The sequence below is a fragment of the Pristis pectinata genome, chromosome 6 (genome assembly GCF_009764475.1).
Source record: "Pristis pectinata isolate sPriPec2 chromosome 6, sPriPec2.1.pri, whole genome shotgun sequence".
NCBI lineage: Eukaryota > Metazoa > Chordata > Chondrichthyes > Rhinopristiformes > Pristidae > Pristis > Pristis pectinata.
In genome coordinates, this window is record NC_067410.1 from 28,435,577 (window position 1) to 28,448,057 (window position 12,481).

At 37.3% G+C, this 12,481-nt stretch overlaps 1 protein-coding gene across 1 annotated transcript in view; it reads left to right on the forward strand.

The window, feature by feature from the left end:
- Positions 1-12,481, forward strand: part of LOC127571346 (receptor-type tyrosine-protein phosphatase gamma-like) — a 536,499-nt gene that overhangs the window by 389,359 nt on the left and 134,659 nt on the right.

The window sequence follows — 12,481 nt, forward strand, 5'->3', positions numbered from 1 at the left end:
ATAAACTGAAATGGAATACTCCATTAGCTATTAGCAATCATATAGCAATTTAAGGCTTGAAATCTGCTTTCAATATTAATATTCTTTGGAAATGTATTTATGTAAATCCTAAAAGATATTCATTATGCATGCAGTACTTGAACTTCTGGCATATCTTCTTATACGGGTTAGTAGGGCATTGTTTTGCACTTAGGGGGTTAAATTCAATAGCTCCTTAAACAAATCAGCCCACACCCATTCAGTAAAATACAGACAGCATGCCAACTTAATATGCCTGCTTAATAGAATGATTATTACATCAGCCAGTTATGACATTATTCCACGAGTAGGCTGAATGTTTCGGCAGTGGGCTAATGTCCTGTGTGCTCAAAACAAGTCAATTCCAGCTGACTCACAAAGCAAAAAATAGGAAAACATGGAAGTTAGTAGACTCTGTGGTTTTTGGATGTTAGATTTAAGGGCTTTATTGTAGATGGAAAGAGATTTATCAAGCAGCTTTCAAGAGTCAGGAGGACCCTCAGATACACTCAGAAAGCCAAGGGAACATATAGTACTGGAGGTCAATTCCATGTGACAAACACTGCGACATTGAATGCAGCACTGCAAGAAGTTTAATGACCTCACACAAATGGTCAAGGTTAGAGATTGCATCTTCAAGTGTCATATTCTACCAGCTACTAGTATTTGATACTGCCCCAATCCATTATACCCTCATCAATCACCTGCCAACAATCTCTATCTATCATGATTTGTACACTAACATTCACAAGCTGAGCAATGTTGCAATACTTATAGCTTGAACACACTGCTGTCATTTAACCATGACAAGCATTTTACCTGAGTACATTGCATGATATTCACTGATGCACTTCCTTCTCCATTGTTGGACCAGGTAGCACACAACTGAAGATAAAAGAAATATCTGGAGGTGTCGGAAGTATACTTAACCCTTATTCACCGCTCAACAACTTTGTCCCATACCTTTTTCTGTTAAGATAGCAAGTGGCTAGCCAAGCAGACCAGGAATAGCAATAATGTGGTGATGATGAAAACATACTGCCACTTGTTTTATTCTGAGCCATTAGCTCAGACATCAGCTCTGCATATGATTTAAGCAATAGTGTAGAAGTGAGACCTGTACAAAATGGCAGCAATGTATATTGATGTGTGCCCTGCATCTTAGCATACTTCTGATGGCCATGTGCTAACACCCTCAGCAGTATGGCATTTGCACATTTTATGCCGTAACCATGTCCATGTGCTGCTGATTCTATCTGGAATTCCAAGGGCTTTGGAACATCCAAATATCAGATGCTTTTATTTCCTATTTTGGCTCCTTAATTGAACGAATAATACAAAGAATCATTCTGACAAGCAATCTCAGTCTTTGTCCAGGCAGTGTTTCTTCCATACTCATAATGGACTGAATCTGCAAACATCAAGGCATCTTGTGTCCCCTTGTAATAGTATTGCAAAAGGAAAATAGTTCTTGGGGAAAAAAGTTATCACTGTGCAAGTATGTAATTGGCACAAGCAATGATCAAATCTACATTTGGCCCCTCTGCATTTTCACGCTGTTTGTTATTGTGAAGAATATCCACCTGGATCAATTTGAAGATATCCTGGAAATGCTCCTTTAGCATCATAATGAATCTCCAAAGACCAAAAGACAATTTACATCAATATTTCACTTCTTTTACGGAGCATCTCACCTGGCAAATTATGTGTAATTAATGTAACATATATGACCAGTTATATTGAAAATCCAAGGAATTTGCGATGTATAAGTTACCAAAGATACAGAAAGTAATGATAATTGACCCATTAGTTCTGCAACATTTCAGTTAAGCCATTTTCCTTCAAGTGTAAGTGATATATTGCAATGACTGATAACTATCATTGTCGGGAATAAGGTCAGATGAGTGAGCTCTTAACAATTTTCAGAGGAAGAGATTAAATCACGTGATGATTCCCAGTGTCAACTTAAGAACAAAACTGTGCATGTTGTTCTTGAAATGACAGATAAAGTTAAATCCATTGTACATATTGGTAAAAATAATGCCCTCTGATTTGAAGTTGTGTAGGTATTCTTTCAACCAGTTTTGTTGTGCTGGTATTTACTATATCATTAATCTCTACGAGACACCAGCACCTTCAATTATTGCAGAGTTTCAACAACCTCCATATCTCCTATGTCGCGTGTATTATGATATCATTATATCACTTGCACTTGTAATTTATTTACATATTTACTTAAAAATACAATCTACAATTTTCCTCTGCAGAAGTTTTTCAATTACATTTTCAGTCTGTTTAATAGCCTTCTCAGACACATGGACTTTCTTAAATGTGTTAGAGTTTCTGGCATTGTAATTATTTCATGATCATTTGAATGTGTTGCATCGCAGCTCACCATTAACTTGTGTCTCCCTGTCAGTAATTGGTTCCCTATACACTTCTGGAATAAATTCATCAAGACATTTTCAGTACATTCTGGTATGTTTATCACTGGCATTATTTTTTCAACATGGACACTTCTGACCTTTCTTCCAGTTCAAAAAAGATATTGTTCGTACTGCAGGCTTGTACAATCTTGTGAATATACACTTCTGATTAATGTACTTTTTTTTATCAGTCTTAGTGCTCTCACTTTCTTCTGCTGTCTGAAATGCTCAACATTGTTGTTGAATGTGAATGCTGATTAGGCTTTTGTTTCAGTTGTTGTCCTTCCGTTCTCTCCTCCAAGCTCGGCTGTAGTAAATTCAGGTCTGTTTGAAGTCTGTGATGCTAAACTGGTCTATTGCAATGAACCCTGTGGTAAAGTGTGGCATTGTACATTATTTGAATGAGAAGCTAGTTAAATAGTGATTAATGTTTAAACCCAAACATCTTAGGAAAACCTGTCTCTTTAAGGCTTCCTAAAGAACATGTCCAGATGTTTCAGCTGTATATTCAGAACGGAATGGCTTGGGTATAATAATGAATAATTGATGTCATTGCAACTAGTGAAGCACTCAAACAGACAATAAGAATTAAGGCCCAATATCTGACACCAAATATTCAGCAGTACTATGGGTTGCAAAAATTAATTTACCTCCTCACCTGTATGTTCTGCCACCATGTATCATCCCACATACTGGAGCTCAATCCATTTTCAATAAGTTTCAATAAAGGCTGGAAAGTTGTTGATGTTTTATGACAAAAATTGATATGGAATTCTGAATTAGTTGTGTCGGGCACTTCTCTGACATGTTTTTGTTCTGCACTCTTGGCAGACTGTATGCTTTGACATTAAATCTTCTAGATCTTTGATACCACCTGGTCAATATACAAAGCTTCTCTTAATTGCCTTCATGTTTACATTCTTAATACAGTCTGAGAGTAACTCATCTCAGAGTTTTAAGGATGACCATTCTGTGTCCCTCCTTCGGATATCCTTGATCAATGACAGTATGTTCTTGTAAAAAGGTTGAATGTCCACATTTGATCATGCTGGGAAGCCACAAGGCAACATGGATTGGTTTAGTGATCTGGGAAATTGAGTTTAATTTGAGAAAATATGAAAGTTGTTCATTTTGGTGGGAAAAGCAAAATAGAAGCATACCATCTGAATCATGATAAATTGCAGAGTTCTAAGATGCAGAGGGACCTGGGTGCCCTGGTGCATGTTTTGCAAAAGGCTACTATGCAGATGTGGCAAGTAAGTATTTAAACTAACATTGAGTTGTAGAATTGTACAGCATGGAAATAGACCCTTCAGCCCAACTTGTCCATGCTGACCATGATGCCTATCTATGCTAATCCCATTTGCCCTCATTGGGCCCATATCTCTCTACTCCTTTCCTATCGAAGTACAGGGCCTTTTAAATTCTGTAATTGTAAGTGTTACCAGGATGTTATTGCAAATTGCCTAGGGAATTGAGGTCATAAGTAGGGAAATTATGCTTCAGTTATAGAGGGCATTGGTAAAAAGGCATTACATACAGGTGTTGGTCTCCTTATTTAAGGAAAGATATTCATGTGTTGGAAGCAATTCAGAGAAGGTTTAGCAAACTAATATGGAATGGACTGGTTATTTTATGAGGATGGGCTGGACAGACTAGGTTTGAGTTTAGAAAAGCAGGAGGTAACTTAGATGAGACATATGAGATCTAGAGGGGTCACAACAGGATGCATGTGCAAGAAACTAGAACTAGGGAGTCATTGTTTAAAAGTAAGAGGTCTCCAATTTAAGACAGTGATGAGGTGATGTTTGTTTCTCTCAGAAAGTTGGGTCTTTGGAACTCTCTCCCTGAAAGGACTGTGGAAGCACAGTCTTTAAATATTCTTAAGGAAGAAGGAGATAGAGACCTGATAAGCAAGGGAGTAAAAGATGACTGTGCGTAAATGGAAATGTTGAGTTGAGGTTACAGTCAAATTAGCTATGCACTGAACTAAATGATGGAACAAACTTGAGGGACCAAGTGGCCTCTGTCTGCTCCTAATGACTACATTCCTATGTTCATGACTTGTTTCAGATATGTATCTTTCTGTATTTCTCAGTGTAAACATATCATTAACTAGTTGTAAGGTAAGATCAAACTTTTATTTCCTATGTCAGAATCTTTATGTGAATAGAATATTAGCAATTACATGTTGTTTGGCAGACCAAGTATATTGAAATAACAAAATTGTCCATCTGCAGTGGCTGGCATGGCTTGAATCATCGACTTTGAACCTGAATGGCTTAGAATATGATCCATAACTAAAATGAAAGATGTTTCCAGTAGAAACTGATGAAACTTCTTCTCTTCAAAAATGATATTCAGCGGTTCTTTCTCTGTCTCTGCATGAACCTCTTTGTCTACACTTAATTTTGTGAAGAATTTAGTTCCTGCCAAGTATGTGTAATTATCTTGCAATGTTGGTAATGGGCATTGATCACCATTGATTGCCTGGTTGAGGGTCACTTTACAGTCACCACATAATCTATCCATCTTTTCAGCCATGCTTGCCATCATGATTGGGGTTGTCCATTCACTTTGAATTGTTTTCTCTAAAGCTCCATTCTCTCCAGCTTTTCTAGCTCTTTTTCCTCCTGATGTTTTAGCACTGGTTGCAATTATGGCTGTGTTGGTTTGTCATCAGGTTTGATGTGTATGTGCCTCAAAGACAAGATTTCTTCATATTTGGGTTGTGTTTCCAAGCATCAATTTCACAGTATCCACATGGAGGTTAAGCACAACTCTACAATTAATCTTTAGTTTTTTTAGCCAATTCTTGCCCAGTAATTTCATTTACTCTGTGTAGTCAGCTGGAACCATTGGCAATTTTAATCATTGGCCAATATAATATAATCAAATGTATTTGACCTCACACCTTCAGTACCTCACCCTAATATTTTTTGACCCTGTCAAGTACCTGCTAAAAGTAAATGGCTGAATTTCCTGTACCTGTATTCATTTTTGCAGCCTGGTCACTTGTACCTATTTTTATATAGATTTTTTTTCTTATCCTGCTATTTCCATGAATAGCATAGATGCTTATACAAGTTCAGGTTTGCTCTTTTTGGATCAGCCTTAGCATTATGTGGGCTCTCTCTCTGTACTTTGCTGTTTGATAGATTTCAAATTTCCTCTCTGGACAGATGTTACATTTGTAGCAATATTCAGCTTACTGTAATTGTTCTGGGTTTGGATCCTCATCCCATCACTGTATGTCCCTTCTTCTGGCACGTAGAGTAAAAAAAATCACAAAATGGATACGATATGGAATTCATGGATCATTCAGTCTTTCGAGCCTGCACCAGCTCTGGGTGGGTCTCTGCCCTGTCCTCACTCCATAGTCATACAAATTCTTTCCTTTCAGATACTTATCCAGCTCCCCTTTGGACACTACAATTGAATCTGCCTCCACAACTACCCCTAGCAAAACATTCCAAACGCTAACCATTTGCTGTGTAAAAAAATTTTTCTTCATGTTAAAGTCAAAGTTGAGTTTTTGTCATATGCACAAGTACACGTGTGCACAGGTGCAATGAAAAACTTGCAGCAGCATCACAGGCATATAGCATCATACAAGCAGCATTCAGAAGAAAAACATAAATTAAACAAATTATACACAATTTTTAGAAGAGAGCAATTAGAACGAAAAACAAAGTCCATTTTAGTGTGAAGTGGTCAGAGTGTTGCTAAACTATAGTCATTAGGGTTTTGCCGGTTGGTTCAAGAACCAAATGGTTGAAGGGAAGTAGCTGTTCTTGAACCTGCTGGTGTGGGACTTCAGGTTCCTGTACCTTCCACCCGATGGTAGCTGTGAGAAGATGGCATAGCTCAGATGGTGGGGATCTTTGATGAGGGATGTTGCCTTCTTGAGGCAGTGCATCCTGTAGATACTACCGATGGTGGGGAGGGATGTGACCGTGATGCATTGGGCAGAGTCCACTACCCTCTGCAGCTTCTTACGTTCCTGCACATTCAAATTGTCTTACCAGACCATGATGCAACCAGTCAGGATACTTTCAACAGTGCACCTCCAGAAGTTTATTAGAGTGTTCGGCGACAAGCTATCCTCCATAATCTCAGAAGAAAATAAAGGCACTGGCACGCGTTCTTTTGTTACCTTTGGTTCTTTTGCCAGTCACCTTTCTTCTATGTCCCCTAGTCTTGGTTCCTCTACCAATGGAACAGTTTGTCTCCCTCTCCTCTACCTCTACCCAACATTTTAAGTATGTCTGGCAGATCTCCTCACAGCCTGCTCAGTTCCAATGAGAACAACCACAATTTCTTCAGTCTACCCCCAAAATTGAAGTCCCTCATCTCTGGAATCATTTAAGTAAATCTCTTCTGCACCCTCTCTAAAATCTTTACATATTTCTGGAAGTGTGGAGCCCAGAATGGGACACAATACACTGATTGTAACTGAACAAGTGTTTTATAAAAGTGCTTGATGGCTTCCTTGCACTTGTATTCTGTGCCTCTGTTTATGAAACTCAGGAATGTATAAGCTTTTTTAACACTTTCTCAATCTGCCCTGCCTCTTGGAATAAATCATGCACATATACTCCAACAACTCTCAGTTCTTGTACCCCTTTTAGAACAATGCTCTTTAATTTATATTCCCTCCTTTCATTCATCCAACCAAAATCTAACATTTCAGATTTGTCAGCAGTAAACTTCATTTGCCACCTATCTGCCCATTTCACTTACCTGCATGTACCTCCTTGGTCTATTACTCTCTTAATAATTCAATATGCTTCCAAATTTTGTGTCATCTGTATATTAGGAAATTGTATCCTATGCAACAATGCCTGTGTAAATAACATATATTAAGAAAAACAATGGTTCTAGTGCAGATGCTTGAGATACTCTGCTGTACATTTCCCTCCAGTCTGATAAAATAACCTTTTGCTATGCCTCTCTGCTTCTTGTTACTTAGCCAACTCTGCCCATCCTGCCACAGCCCCTTTTATTCCATGGTCTTTAGAGGTGACAAGTCTATTATGTGGCACCCCATTAAATGTCTTTCATAAACCCTTAAATACAACATCACTTTCACTTCTCTTATAGTTCTTCTCTAATTCCTCAAAAGTGTCTATCATGTTTGACATGATTTGCTGGCTTTCTCTAATCAATCTATAGCAAGAATTTGGACCACCCGCACTCATCTGGTACTGACCTTACTTCAGGCATGAATCTTTCATTATGACTGTGAGCTGCAGTCATGTTTATGCCTCATAATGAACAGAATACCTTGGCATTTCCATTAAGGTTGCAATTTCGCAAACCAGGTCAAATGTAAAACTCTGCATGCTTAACAATTTGGACCAAATCCATTTATCACTTAAACCACATACAAAGCTATCTTACAGCAGTCTTTCATTCCTTACATTGAACATGTCATTCTTTGCTATTTCAAATGGATATGCTTTGAAATAATCCTCTAATTTCTGGACTGCTACTGTGTATCAAACATGTTTCACTTCCTGTGTGGCTACCAGATTAGTAAGTGTGTGAAAAGTCTCAAAGCCAAACTCCAAAACTAAATAGCCCTCTTACAGCAGTATTCAGTGCCTTTGCAACATGTTATTCTATCTTTAATTGAAAAAAAGAATTTCAGCCTTTTTGTATATGCTGTGAAAGGCTTGCTTTCTCAGTGGTAGATTCTTAGGCTGCCATTTTGTTCTGTTTCCCATCTAAGTAGCAATGTTGCTGCACTCAAGGCATCTTTCATGCCTTTGCTCACTCCTGTGTGTTTAATTTTCCTGTTATCAGCATTTTTCTTTTCTTCTGCTACAAGCTGCTTCTTAATTGCCATTGCTTGCACAGATTTACTGATTCATTTTGTTTTCAGTGAAATTTCAATGCTCAAACCAGTGTCTTTCCTCACAACAGAGTTTTGAGGTCCAAAAATCAGTGCTGTCAATCTGCAATGCAAAGTTGCTGTTTTAGAGCATTTCCTGCAAATGCCAATTTTCCTGTGGAGGCAATATATGTCATTTATTTGACTATCCTAGTCACCAGTTGTATTCAGAAATGGTCTGTGAGCTCATCTTGCAGCACTACCAAGTACATTTTGTATGTGAACCTCAATAAACATATGAATTAGCTGCAAGAGTAGGCCTCTCATCTCTTGACCCTGATCGTCCATTTAATAAGCTTATGGTAATCGGAGTTCCAAAGACATTTGACACTTTGAGAGGGAAAAAAAAAAGCCTCATTCCTGTTTTAAGTGAGAGATGTATTATTTTTAAATAGTAGTGTACCCTACCTTCCTCCCCCCCACCACTTCCCCCCTCCCCCCACCAGATCCACCCTATCCAGCAGATGCAAACTTAGCCTGTCCAATGTTTCATCATAAGATAATTAGACCATCCCAGGTATCAGTCCAGTAAACCTTCTCCAAAACACTTCCAATGTATTAACATCCTTCCATGAATTAGGGGAGCGGTATTCCAGATGTGATCTCCTAAATCCCTGTAACATTATCTCCCTACTTTTATCTTGGGGAAACACCAGGAGCTTTAGAACATGGGTGTATTCGTTATTGAAGACTAACAACAATGAGTACTTTGCATGTTGGATTATATGATTGTATCATTTGCACATGTGACTTACTTATCAATATGCCACAGAAGGAGAGAGATGTTCCGTTCACATTCAATTTATAGTTCAAAGTAGTGCTTCACATGCTCTTCCAGACAATTGCCCAGTGCATCCATCCATTACCAAGTTTTTTTAAAGAAGATATTTTTTAAGAATATAGAGTTCATGTACTTTTACTGCTCCATGCCTGAATTCCAGCTAGCTATCCAGTCAGAACACATGGGCCACTATGAATGTGCAAATATTTTCAAACCTGATGCTGCTCTATAAAAAATTCAAGTCAATTATTCTTGTTTGTTCATTTTGTTATAGGTATGGACTTAAACTTTAAACTTCATTGGCAGTGAAGTAGTAGTACAGGAATTCTAACCATCTTGGTTAATGAATTGTGATCATTTCCACCATTTAAGTTAAATACCACAAGAGAAAACCTAACTTACGAGAAAATAAAATTGACCTACAGCATGTAAGTGCTCTGGGCTATTGGTCAGTGAATGTTCAGCCACTCCAGGTATTCTTTGTATTTTCTACCAGAGATAAATCAATGAACTTGTATCATTATACTTAATGAAGTTGTATGCTAGCATAGCTAATTGTTTTAAAATGTAAATGAGCAGCAGAAATGGTTTTAATTCATTCTTCTAGGAATTGCATTTCACGCTGGGGTATATTGGGCTTGGTTGAATGAAAAGCCTCCATACTGGAAAACTCAGGTGTTCAAGATTTTATTCTAATTTGGGGGAAGGGCTATTGTTTTAAAAAAACATCTTTTGATTCAAGCATATAGCAATAATATGAACAAGCACGGAATTGTGTGGCTGTGTTGATTCTACCATAAGGATGTAGCGGGTTAGATGAATTCAGCTGTTTAAATTAAAAACTTCATGCTAAACATAGTCAGAATTAGATGCAGAAAATACAAAATTGATGTTGACTGGTGAATACAATGAGAAGTTTGGATGCTATTGGCAATATTTAATCTCACACTGCCATCTGCTGACCAGAATTTCACCTCCAATTTCTTGGTCTTCCAAAGGTTTTGCAATAACCAAATCATTAAAAATAAAATCATGGAAATAACTTGCTCCTGTATAAATGAACCAAGTGATGTTATATTTTGTGCAGATCCAGGAAAGGCTGTGATGGTGAAGAATGCAAGCTAAGGCTTCCTTATCCTATTAGGACTCAATAAACTCAAATTTATTTCTTGCATTCACATTATTCGAAATCTGCTGAGTTTGCATGGTGTATATTTTCACTAACCAATGGCCCTTTTACATTTTTGGACTTGGATTTTTTTTTATTACTTTACCAATTTTTAGGTGTTTTCATGTTCTTTTCATTGCCTTTCTGAAGTGGGAATGTAGAAACAAGCCATTGAGCTCCTTGAAGAAGTTGTGCCATTCAGTTCAGTTAAAGCTGATCTGTCCGTTGGTGTTATTAACCTATCTTTGTTCTATCTTCCTCTATAACGTTAACTTTAAAAAATCAACAGGTCTCAGTACTGAAAATGTTAAATAGATGCAACACTTGATAAGCTTTTTATAAAAATATTTCTTATTTTACTTTTAAGAAACCAAAGTGTGATGTAAGGATTTTCCCACTGATCTGTGTTTGTTCTGTCAAATCATCTTGATCTTTTTAAATACCATGATTAGCTTCTTCTTCAGCAGCCACATTATTGCACCCTACTCTCAGCTTCAGCATCATTCTGGTGAATCTTTATCATGGCTTTAATTTATCTTCCAAGAAGACTGCTAATTAGAATTGAATTGAATATTCCAAAGGGGGCCCAAGTATGACTCTGTGAAACAAAATCTCCACTTCATCCTTTTGGATTATGTCCTTCACAATGTAAGTTAATATTACAGTAGCTTTTATCTCCATTCTTGCACCTTTTCACATGCTCCTCTGCAGCTCTTAGTTTATCATAGGTTCACAGAAAGGTCATTGGCCTGAAAGTGTTTCTCTCCCCACAGATGTTTCCCAACCATTTCTGTTGTTATTTCAGATTTATAGCGTTTGCTATATTTAGCTATCTTGATTGAAATTTAACTCATTTTTCAATTCCACGGCAAAACTTTGATAATTCTCGATCCAGTTGTTCTGAAATCTCAATATCTCATTGGGCCCCTATTTCCTGCACTCCCTTTAAACTCACCAGGGCGATAGTTCCTGGGCTTCCTTGAAACACATCAAGGCCTAGGTTCCCACCTTCCCTATTAGAGACACAAGGACCCCATTTCCCATGTTTCCTTTAAAGTCACCTGGGTGCTATTTCCAGTGCTCCTTTTAATCTCATTGGTGTCCTTTTCTCACACTCCCTTTAAACTCACTGAGTTCACTAAAAAAATTCTAATGCTACTCTATCACATATAGCAAAAAGTGAATTTAAAGAGTTTTGGGATATTACTACAAGGAATATCTAATAGTCCAGAAAATCTGCCTATCTGGCATCACCAATTTCTAAGGGTGCTAGATTATCAATGTTTTACTGTACATGGGAAATGTTTATCTGGCTTTTCTGTTTGCAGGTGTAATGAATTAGTTGTGCTTTTAATTTATTCAGCAACTTTGGGTGTTTATTGTTAGGTATTTTTAATTTAACAAAAATATATTGAATGATTATTTGGCCCAGCATGTTCATTGTAATAATCAAGTTTAAAAACTGTTTCAAAATCCATGTACCAATAAGAAAGTGAAACCTCCCTGTCCTCTCTCACCTCATTCCCCTTTCCCCAACTCCAACTATAAATATGTTTGGAAATGAGATTTGGAGGAAGGGCAAAGCAAGTCACAAACATTCGGTTGTAGCAAGTAGGGAGTGGAGAGGTGATCCCATTTATGCTGCTCAGAAACTACAATATCATTTCGCCTTTGAAAAAAAACCAGGAAGTAGCTTTACCCAGAATTGTGGCTTAATGAGTTTCCAAACCTTGAGAAAACATTTACTTTAAAGCAGAAAGAAATAGTTTGGAAGTTTGTAATTCCTCACATGCAGTTACTAATTTGGTTTTGGAGAGAATCACATCATTGCTTATTGGCCTGAACAAATTTGGACGCCAAACCTCAATGTTCTCACACCTTGTTTGTACAAAGGTACTGCCAGAGGCCAAGAAGGTGGTTGAATGCATAGAATTTGGACGATGAGATAATGTGTGATAAACTGACAAGGGAAGAGAAGAAAATCCTCTAACTAATCCAACTAGTAGCTCTACATTGATGGCTAATTTGTATTAACAAATTTGAAAATTAATACACAGAGATGTGTTTATTTATGTGATGTTGCTATACATTTAAAATATACAATTAAATTATTAAAATACAAATGTTTGAATACATTATTTAAATCTATTCACATATAGGAATTTATAAAAGCTTGGTGAATTCCTTCTTCC